This window comes from Anarrhichthys ocellatus, unplaced genomic scaffold, assembly GCF_004355925.1.
Source record: "Anarrhichthys ocellatus isolate YVR2014 unplaced genomic scaffold, GSC_Weel_1.0 scaffold16, whole genome shotgun sequence".
Classification (NCBI taxonomy): domain Eukaryota; kingdom Metazoa; phylum Chordata; class Actinopteri; order Perciformes; family Anarhichadidae; genus Anarrhichthys; species Anarrhichthys ocellatus.
Window position 1 is genome coordinate 7136508 of NW_022280046.1, and position 11667 is coordinate 7148174.

The 11667-nt window shown below is 47.8% G+C and overlaps 1 protein-coding gene across 4 annotated transcripts in view; it reads right to left on the reverse strand.

Moving 5' to 3' along the window:
- The window catches only part of rxraa (retinoid X receptor, alpha a), an 88036-nt gene that overhangs the window by 51765 nt on the left and 24604 nt on the right, over nucleotides 1–11667 (reverse strand). The gene's annotated exons all lie outside the window — the stretch shown is intronic.

Genomic DNA, 11667 nt, shown 5'->3' on the forward strand with positions numbered 1-11667 from the left:
ACACACACACACACACACACACACACACACACACACACACACACACACACACGCGAGCACACACTCCTAATGATCACATAAAAGCTCATAGCACACCGTAAGACAGGCCTTAGGATGGATTAAGATGCACGCCTTTATCACTGGGTTCCCACAATCCCCTGTAGAATATCTCAGCTTTCTCTTTCGCTATTATTTTTTTTCCATTCGCTCCACTCCCTCTCTCCATTTCCTCCGTACCTCAGGGATAGTGCTGGGAGAAAAAAAAAAGAAGAAAAACAACAGAAGAGAATGATGGAGGATGGTACGGAGGAAAACATAGTTGAACGAGCATTCTAATGGGACGGCCACGAGCAAAAGCTCTGTCGCTTGACAGCAAACGGGATTCGAATTCGTCCTTGTTGTCACAACAAGAGCGTATTATCGAGGGCGAGATTGGTTGGTGGGTAAGTGGCTGCCAGGGGTCACCGGGTCAAACGACTGTCATCCGCAGAATAGCGAGGGAGGCGCCGCGTGATGAAAGAGAGATCAGTGTTTACCCATCAGTTTCAGGGTTGCATGGACAACTAAGACTGCAACACAGCAAGGATTTTCAAGGACCGTTTAGACTATAAATATGCTTCTTCAACAGTTCAACAGAGCCAAGTTCCAGTCCAACAATCCAAAAGAGGTCATCTTAAAATGTCTTTGAGAAGCTGGAACGAGAGAATGTCACATCACAACCCAACACGGCGAATTGTTTCAACATTTAAAACATTAAAAAGTGATTAACGGGAAGAAACAAACGTGCTGAAGCTTTTCAACATCACCGGGTTCACAAATCACCACGCTGCTCAGAGCACGCGGGTCCAGTGCACCACCGATAGAGGGCCAATTGACACCTTTCACCCCGTGATGTCGAGGTTCATCTCAGAGACAAGCTTCAGAGACGACCTTTGAACTCCAGAGTTGACCAGAGGGAGGGAGGGGAGGGGGGTCACAAGATCACCCAGAGCAGTGGATTCCCCCACACGCGGCCCCCTTCAATAAGTGAGCCCCTTTCTGCCAGGGGAGATGGAACTATACGGAACATGAACATCACAGGAAAACACCCCCTGGTTCCTTTAATCGCCCCCCCCCCCCACACTTACACAGAACCGAGCGTCTTGTGCATGATTGGGGCCGCGGTTGACTCTTCGGCCCCGATGAACGGCGCAAGATGAAGAGGGGCGAGCGGAGCTGCTGCTGCCCCCCCGAGTGTGAAAGGTCAACATCTCGGCGAGCGCACACTGTGTAAACAAGACAGGCAGCGGGATCAATCACGCAGGACGCAGTTATTGGCTTAGTTGGCCGAGGAGGACATCCGCTGGAAAACATGATTCGGGGCTAATCGCATACAGAAAAAAAAAAAAAAAAAAAAAAGAGGACAGGGAGCCAGGGAGGAGGGAGAGGAAAACACAGAGACAGGGGAGAAAAGTCAAGAGAGTGAAAGGGAGAGAAAGAGGAAGGGAGGAAAGTATGTTTACAATTTTTTATGCACAATTTAAATTAATCCCAGAGTGGAAATGCCAGAAATGTGATTTTAAAAAAAGGCACAACATTGCAAAATAAAAATGAAAAGACGTCAGGACGCGAGAACAAACATGACGGTGCGCTCAAACGAAAGACGATCAATAGAACGCAAGTTTCTTGTCATGTCTGATTTCCACGTTCATGATGACTGCGTGTGCTTCTGACCCCCCCCCCCCCCCACACACACACACACACACACACACCTCCCAGCAGCAGACAAACAGGAAGGCAGGGCCCTTTGTCTTCCTGGTTTTGTCGCGCTAAGGGACTTGTAACATAGAACACGGACGTAAACATGCGGAGGAACTACAACCTTGTCACACCGTCTCATCCTGTACCCAGGTACGGGGGTTCGATCCCACATTACGTAACACGCACGTGTCCATTACGTCTGAATGGTGGCAGCAGCAGCAAATGTGAAGCAAAATTGAAACAGCAGTCATCGAAAATAAGACAAATGTTGTGTTTGACTACTGGAAAGGAAAAATGTAATTCCCAAAAAGTGAAGTGTACTTTAGACTCCACTAAAGGAAAACAAAACTCGAAATTAAAAGAGAGTCAACAACATAATAGGGATGCTCCAAATGTGACGTAAGACACAATACAAATTGGCATCCCCACTAATCAATGAGACCAGACGTCCATGCGTTCCTCCTCCTCTGACAGAGCTGAGGAAGGAGGCTGCTTGCATCACCCCGACTGAGTGCAGTCTGATGTACAGTATGGAGCGGCGGATAAAACATCTTGAAGGATTCATAAGGAGTGTCAGCATATGCCTCTGGTGGAGAGAAAACACCAGAGATGTTGTTTACAGTCGCTTTCATGTCGACCTTTTTCCCTCCTCCTGAAGCCTCCCGCTCCACACTCACAGCATCTTTGCAGAACACTTTGACAAACATCCTCAATGAAAGCAGAGAGCCTCTTCTCTTGCTACACACCCATGTCCATGTTGGGACTAACATTTCACCATCAGTGGCCTTGTTTTTCACTGCAACAAGACCTGCACCGCTATGGAAACAACACAATTGGCAGTATAACGCAATTACAATGACATAAATCATAAAATATATATATAATTAATTTTACAAAAATTGGAAAACAATGGAATCTATACATCCAACATTTGAACAAGTGCCCACAAGTGTTAACCAGTGAGGCTCTACGTGCTATATGTATTGAACTACTTACAGCCTCTCCTGTGCTCTCCTCTCTGCTCTGTGTTCAGCAGCCTGCAGTTTAAGTGGAAGCTTGACGGAATTTTCGTCACTTGACTGTTAGTCTCAAATAAATCATGGCTTAGATGCGCAGAGTTTAATGTCTTTTAATGCTTTAATGTCAGAGCCTGAAGTCCATTGGACGTTCTGTGCATTTCTTGGTGTGCCGAGATGTTTCTGGGCCTGCTTTTGTGTCGCTCACTTCAGTAACAAGTCGTCGCAAAAGATCTTTGTGGATAGACGAGTCATGTAGACGGCCCCGCTTGTCCCGATTTGTCCGTCCTGGCGTCTGTCAAATTTGGTCTTTAGATGCTTGATGGCCAGTGGGAGAAACTTTCAGATCTGACAAGCATGTTATTGTTCCGGGTAATGTCTGATGCCGGTTTTCATGTTGCCGTCTTTGTTCTGGCGGCGACTAGGGGACCTCGAGACAGCCGTCGCAGGGGGCCACGTTGGTATTCCATCTTCAGACTCCTGAATGCACTTTTATAATATAATGTTGCTTTTGTTTCAACTGCTCTTCACGGGTAGACTGCTATGGAGGGGATCAAACCACGAGGTGATCGCTGGGGCCCCGTCAAACATGTTGTACATCACTCGGCCATCATTCTGTCTTTAGTTTGTTTTTAGGGTGCTTGAAAAAGGTTTGATTTTACAGTCTTGCACTTGCAGTTTCCTGCTTTCTCTCTGTTTGCAATTGCTAATTAAAAACTTGTTTTAGCAATAACTTTCTTCTATAAAAATCTATCAATGATATGTATACATTTTACATATAAACCTTCTTAGACATAAAGTTGAGGCCCAGTACATCTTGTTGTTGAATTTGCATTTGCAGCAAGAAAAAAAAACACATCCACAGGTTGTGTAAGATTTTATGAAAATCGACATCTCCATTTTGAATTCTGCTGACATGCAAACACCGCTGGTTTGTGGTTACATATTATGTAATTCTACATTGAGATAAAAGATCATTTTCTTAGCCATTGAAGCCGGCTAAAGTCAACTTCTGGTCTCTCTTCTTCAGATAGTATCAACGTCTTTAAGAGATAACGAGTAGCTGAAGAGCTGTGTTATGAACAGGTCTTTTGAAGCACACTGCTCAGAGAACGTGGGACTTCTCAGGTTAGGATCATTATGTAACCGACGGCACTGCTTTTCCCCTGGCATTCATTTTTGCACGCCCACATACTAAATGTGTTGGGGGTCACACATAATGACTATCCGGACAAGTAGCGAGAGACAAAACAAATGTTTAATTGTCACATAACGCCGACGCGTCGTCAGCGCTAATGGACTCGTTTGTTTTTTCCATAAATGCTCTTTTAACCCCTGTGAACTGATGCTGACAGATGGAGGGCAGGAAAACACAGCGGTCTCTTGTTGGATGAGGCACACTTGCGTCAACAGTCACGGCCTCACAGCTTCGGCTCGCATGCTAATCGCGTCCGTTGCGCACATCAATAGAATATGTTTACCGGGGGGGGCGCCAAACAACAGGCTCTGGACGCATGCACGTGCCCCGCCTGTGTATCACAATACACGGAGCAGATGGCCGGGAGGGTGTTTAATAAACACAAATGCATGCTCACACTCTGCTTGGGTTACAGGCAGCTGCTTCTGTCTTGGACATGGACGTTCCATAAAATCACTCGGCGATGAACTGTTTACACGGGAAGGTGGGTTACAAATCAACAAGGTAATTTCTTTTGCGCTTCCTAATCCCTCTCCTGGGTTGTGCATACATCATATAAGACTCCAGAAGGTGGCATGTGAGCAGAAAGGCACAGCCACACCTTCATAACCATACACAGATTGCTCCAGCAAACGCAGATACGTTATGTCTCGCGGCGGCTTTTTTTTCCTTCCTGGCATTTAAGCCCTCGCCCCGATGCCGTCATCTCCCTGAGAGATGAGATCCTCATTCGAAGAGCATTAACAGATAGGGACTAAATGTTCCGGGGCCTCCACGGGGTTTCATGATATTTAGTGCAAAACTGTCGCGTCACAAATGACTCACTCCTTCGGGGAGGCCGAGCAAGAGCAGGTGAGAGTGTGAGATACATCGGTGACATCCATAGAAAGTTAGTGGAGCAAGCTGTGTTTCCATTGTCAAGCGTATTGTAAGCAATACTAGGAAATGCCGCAAAAAATAAATAAATAAATAAATCAACTCTTTTTCGATAAAGCCAAAAACCACCCCGAGCAGGTTTAAAAGAACAGGTTTTTTTTGCAATTGAGGTTATTTAAACAAATGTTGGCATCCTTTTTGTTTGTTTGTTCATGCGATACTTCAAAATGTGCAATGAAATACGTAATTGGAAACACGGCTAGTGAATATGTCACAGAGCTCAAGGTGACGTCTTCAAATAGCTTGCTGAGAGGCGGCAAATACTCGATAAATGACTTGATCGTCGATCGATTGATCACTTCAGCTATGCTCTAAATAAAGGAAACACCTGTCAGCTCCGCTTGGCTTTTTGGTACTTGTTCACATCACGCTGCCCCTCTAGTCACCTCAAGGGTCTGTGAACCAGGAAATGTCATCAGTGTGATTCATAAAAGGTCTGGTCAACTGAACCACACAGTCAAGAAGCGTCTGATAAACAACCAGAGATATGTCAATGTTAAGCCATCCAGTTATGATTTGACCCCCCCCCACACACACACACACACATACACACACTGAAATCCCTCACTGTCCACACCGCCCTCTGTGGATATATGATTCTCTCTTTCTACATCCTCATCATGAAGTCTAGCCACCATTAGTGCACAAACACGTTCGTCAATTAGCTCAATGTCGGTGACGGTAATGGACTTGTGGACACGATGCCCCTGTGGCGTCTGGTGTGTGCTCTCTCACACAGGGTCTACTCACTCACACAGTCCCATTGACTAAGCCGTCTGCATGGGCAGACAACTAAAAAGGTCAACTTTCCGCAACAGTACCCCTCCCCCCCCAGGTCTCCCGGAGCCCCGTGGGCGAGAGCACGGCTGGGTTGGCGGATGATTCCAGTTGGTTTCTGTTGGGAATCAAACCATTTCCAAGTAATTTGTTGAGCAGTGATCAGATTCAAAAAACCCCTCGGTTGACCCAAAATGTTTTTTGGGGGAAGAGAAAATGAAGGCGAATGCCGATGCAATGCTAGTAATCTCAGCAAGAAATGACGACCAAACTGACTGCGATATTTATAACCCATTTTGGATTTCGCCCCGACCCAAAACAACCGCGACGGTCCTCACTTAGACTTTGAGACGTCTAAAGAGTGCTTCTCAATAGTAGTCCTGTTTGTTTGGTAAAAATTGGACCGGGGCTTTAGTGTTCGCCACAGCGGCCGCAGTCTGCTCCTTCAGAGCCGCCCGGCTTCTCAGACCAACACCGAGTCCCCGACAAGATATTTCCATTAGCCGCTGAATTACCATCACCTCCCACCCACCCCTCCCTTTCTCCATGCACCTCAAGACACTGTCTCTCTGAGGGGAAAACGTGGGAGTTGCAAACACCCCCCCCGCTCCTTTCTCTCACATCCCAGCATGCACCGGCCTGCATTAGCACTCGGGTAGGCCTGTTGCCGTGCGGCGGAGACATGTGACATTGGAGGGTCAGGGCCTCTGCCACTCTGCCTCCCCACCACCACCACCTCACTCGTCCGCTAACCCCACAGCCCTCAATGTCCCCGGCTCCACACAGTGGGCGGAGCCTCTGCAAAGCCAGGGCGGCAGGTGCCACGTTTCTGACCTTCCACTTCATGAGATCGGCTTCGGTGACATTCGGATCAAGCGCTCGGTTGCGCTATCCCCCCCATCCCCCTACCACCACCTCATCGCCGAGCCAGCTATAATGCCAAGCGTGTCAAATCACTTCAGTATCAAAATACTGTCAGTCCCTCTGGTCCCCTCTGTTCTCTCTCCTCTGCCAACTCCTCACACCTCTCCCTCTCTCCCTCTCTCTCCATCCTTGGCTGTGTGTGTGTCTCTCCCTCTCTCCCCTACCGGGGGGGAGAAGAGAGACACACAGTCTGATGATCTGTGGCTGCCGTTGCCCTTCAAAATTCCCATCGACGAGGACGGAGGCAGCTGACCGTGGTGAGCAGAGGAACAGCCAGAGCCGCCGCTGACAGCACGGCGCTCCCAGTCCACTCTAAAAGGACACCTGAGCTCCCCCACCGCCAACTTAACACGCGGGCCAGTGAACAAACAAGAAGTGGGCCGAGGTGAACGCGCAGAAACTCTGCTGTAACATTATGGTGTAGAGGGGGATAGCATTAAGGGAAATAAGAAAGTATTTTTATCACGAGAAAACAAACATCGTGACCCAAAGTCCGCACTGCGAAAGCGACATTTTGCAAGTTGCAGAAGGCCAAGAAAAATGTTCACGCATTCTTGCGCTGTTGTTTTTCGTTGCTGACAAAGCAGCGTCGGATGTCGCAAGCGAAGCATAACAACCAGGAAAAGCATAGTTCCGAGAGAAAATAAGACACGATAAATAAATCACAGAAAATTGGCCTCTTCCCTTTGGTCTGGCCTTGTCCAAATATCTGGCCCTGCTGCTGTTAGCTGATCCAGATGTTCCACGCAAACTCACTTTTTTTTGGGGGGGTCCATCATTTTAAGTGAAAGGAGGAAAAACAAAAGCTCCGCAACTGATGGCAATTCTCAAAATTGCGCCTTGCTTTGCACTCTTGTTCTTCATCATGGTCATCGATCACAACCCATAAGGCAGTTTTTTTTCTTTTCAATGAGAGTAAATACTTTTACCTCCGTTTTGTTTCTCGTGATTTACCCCTGCCTGTGGTGTATTTTTCCATACGAGAAGAAGACATTTCACACTGTTTGCACAGCGGAGCGCAGGGAGCCATTGTAAGCCAGCCTAGCTTTTCTTATGCAAATGTGACACAAATTATGTTATTTTACATCCCAATCACGCAATGTTTATCTGCAGGGTTCGACAAGACCAGAGCCCGCCAACACCAAAGTCAGCGTGGCCGATATAACGTCGGACTCCAGCCGACGGGAGAGCTGGAACGATCAGCCGGTCCGTAACTCAGAGGGAACCAGGACTGAGGAATCTGGGTTAAGACGCACGTATTAATTTATATTCATGCCGTTCGTTAATTTGCCCGTGTATTTCAGCGGTGTACCCGACGCGCTTCACTGTGATTAACATAGTGTTCTGTGTTAGGCGACATGGGGCCCCGAAGAATGAGAACTTGCCTATTCATGTTTAATTGATGTTAATAAAAAATGCAGGGTTTCTTTTTCTTTCGTTTTTTTCTCTCTCTTCTTTTCCAGATGCAGAGCCTCACATGCTGTACTGTAAAACCTCACTCAAGGGGTCAGGATCAACTCCGGGGAGAGCTGGAATCTGTGGCAAAGAGAGATTTCACCTCATCGGCGTACACTGCCTCTGAGAGAATACATTACCGACGCGCTAAATATAACCGAGGATGCGACGGGAAACAAATTTTAAAACAAAAGCGACTGTTTTTCTGCTTGAAACAAAACAAAGACCCCCTCTCTCTAATTTTAAGAGGCAAAGGGAACAATGGATGCATTTGTATTCCGCTCACAAATTCATTAAGCATTAAATTATGCTGTACTCCTGATAATTTACATTTAAATGTTGTTTCCTTTGCGCCACCATGACTCAAGTTCTACTCTCAACCCTTAACTCTCCTGCCCTCAATGACCCTGCGGAGATGACGACCACTTCCTGTCTGTCCCCCGGCGTCCCTGGCTGCCTGCTCACCGCGCTCTGCAACCCAGTTGGAGCTGTAACAATGAGATAGCATTTCACTGATGGTGCTGCTGGGGTGGGGGGGAATTATAGGCTCAGAGAGTTATCAAAGGCTTAGTCGCTCTGATTTCTGGTGACCCGCCGTGGACGGCTGCCATCGCTCTGTGCCAGCGCGGAGACCTCCATCTCTGCTGCCGCGGTGGTAGCTGGCCACCAGGGGCCGTGTCACTTTAGGGGGGGGGGGGGGGGGGGGGGGGTCGTCCCATTGGCAGACATGATGGACAGGTATTATGGGTATTCAGTGAGGCCCCGTTAGATAAAAGGACTGGTGTTCGTCAGATAGTAGTACAAAGAGACACGAAAAAGATAAAATTGTGAAGATATAGGGAAACTCTAATTATTGGACTAATAAATACTGTCTATCAAAGTTCTTAAAACTACACTAATCATTATTTTCATTACAGCAATGGATCAGTTTAGCTAAGTAACGTTTAGCAACCAGGAGAGAGTCTTGAATTCCCTTCAGCTCTACAGGGCATTGTTTTGGTTTTGCAGCCTCTGACTTTTGGAGAATCAGCAGCAAAGCCCTGCTAAGACCACTGTATGCTACAAAAGACACAGTCAAAGTTAGAAGAGACCAACTGGTGAACATAGCGGAGTTATGGAGTTAAACAAGGTGGTTTTCAATTAAACTCACAGAATAGGGAGCAATATTAATCAGGCCGGATGTTAGCACGCTATCATTGTGCTCATGTTTACGTATAAGGGACCAGGAGAGGCTCCTCCTGATGATATCATTTCACGAGATTACATTTGTGTTTTCCCATCCCGGTTTCACAACAAATGTATGAGGCATTCTTCAAATGTCAGGGACCTTAAAGGGCAGCAGGAAGAGTTTGTATATCTTGGTAAACCACAGCCAATACATCCCACAGTATCGGATGAGCTAACAACCAATTAACTGAACTGTTTGGCAGCTCTTATCCCAGTTATGACGAACCCCAGTCCTGTGGCCTCCAGTAAACACCCCCCATCATCATTAAAATAAAATGCTGAGATTAGCTGGTTAACTTGGAGTTTATGTATGAATAATAACCCGCAGTGTGTGTCCTGAATGAATGGGGGCCAGGGCTCATAATCGGCAGCTTGGCATCCTCCGGCCCCTCATGGCTCCTGACCCTAACAGGAAGCAGCCGGCGAGAGCGCCGACTCCGGCCAGCCAATTAGAGCGCGGAGCAGGCCGAGGCTAACGAGCTCCCTCTCCGTGACCCTCCTCACCTCTGCAGGACCCCACGATGGGAAATATGAGGAGCCCCGAGCCACTTTAACCCCCACACCCACCCCCTTCCAACCGCTCTCTTTAGCCTCCTTCGTCTCCCCATCCCAACCTCTGGTCCCAAACCCTGCTGTGTGACCACAAGGTCTACAAACACATGCAGCCTCTCTCTCCAGAGTTCCACCACATGGCTTTTTTACTGCCGCGCTAATGCTAAAAAGCACCACACAGAGAAAAAACGAAACAATGAGCACGTACACACACACACACACACACACACACACACACACACACACACACACATTCTGGGGCACTTGCATTTCCCTGTAGTTTACTCTGGCCCGGTTCTAGGGGCTACTTTCCAAGTACTCTGAATAGTAAATGGGCTCCAAATTAATTGGCGGGGTTTGCGAGGCAATGAGATAATTCTGAGGCACTGTAATGAAGTGGGACCGCCGCAAACCCCGCTAAAGTGGCTTTGGGCACAATTGTTATTTATGTGCACAACACATCATCAATGAAGAGTGATGAATCCAAAGCTAACAATGCACCTGGTTGGGTTAACCTCAGCAGGTGGTGGGCGTTTCCGTCACACCGCCACATCTAAACCTAATGAAATTTTAAAAAAGAAAAAAGAAAAAGAGGGGAGCCAGTAATAATCATCTACGTCCAACACCCCCACTCCCCCTTTTTCTCCCCGAGGCAGAATTGGTCCCGTCATTTGGACCCTCCAAACACAGACCATATGTGGGTTCAGCCCCGGCAATCAGACTGCATTGTGGAGCAGGCGGCTGAGTTCATCAGGAAAAAATTAGCCCGCCACTCCGCAGGCCCTCGCTCCCATTGGCCAGTCACTCCGTTTGAGGGCACCCCAGACATTCCTGCGGCTAATCTTTTCCATTCCTCCGCTCAGCTCGTCGAGGACAGACCAAATCACAGCACAAGGGCCCGCATTGTGAGGAGCCTTTTTTCAAAAAGCCCTGTTTTCAATGCTCTCTCTCTCTCTCTCTCCCTCCCTCCCCCTCCCCCTCTCTCTCTCCCTCTCCCCCCCTCATACACCACAATTCAAAAAGAAAAACTTAAAGAACAGAACGTTTTTCCTATCATGACTCTTTATTCTCATAACAAAAAACACACTCAGCTATTGCTTTTTTGGAATGATCTTGTGGGAAAATAGGTCCCCTGAACACTGCGTTTCTCACAGTCCCGTTCCAGTAAGAGTTTTTTTTTTAAAGCCCAAACAATGTAAAACCACCGAAACCGGAGCCGGGCCACATCAGTGCGCGGCCCGGAGTTCGGCAGATTGATGCTGAATACGGTTCCCCCCGGGGGAGAGGCTCGCAAGCCTTTTCCCGAAAACCTCCCGCTTGGTCACCGCTGCACGCCCTCCCCTTGTCATTGCGGCCTGCTTTGCGGCGGCTGGAACGCCGAGACTAGAGGACGACCGCGCACTCTGGGGGACACTGGTGGATTCATAGTAACACGTTCCATAATTAGAAGCCAGGGTTATTACAGGGTCTGTATTATATTACCCTTTCTCGAGAAGCACACTCTGCTCTTGGCTGTATTACCAAGAAAAGATAACAAAATCCTTTCTTTTTCGACACTTTCACTCCTCCTCCGTTTGCCCCTGGATCCGAGGTAGACAAAACAATCCAACGTGCCTTGTAACCCAGTGTGTTGCGGCTCTTAAAATAGCCACAACACAAAGGAGGACAACTTTTGACATAGTTACGGGCGAGACTACACTTCTAATCCAGATGCTCCTAATTGTCCAGGAAACGCGTCCGCCCTTACTGCAGGCTGTGACAGTAAAAAATGCTGCAATCAATCAAGATGGCTCAGTAAAATACACAAAAGACGGGGGGGGGGGGGGGGGGGGGGGGGGGGGG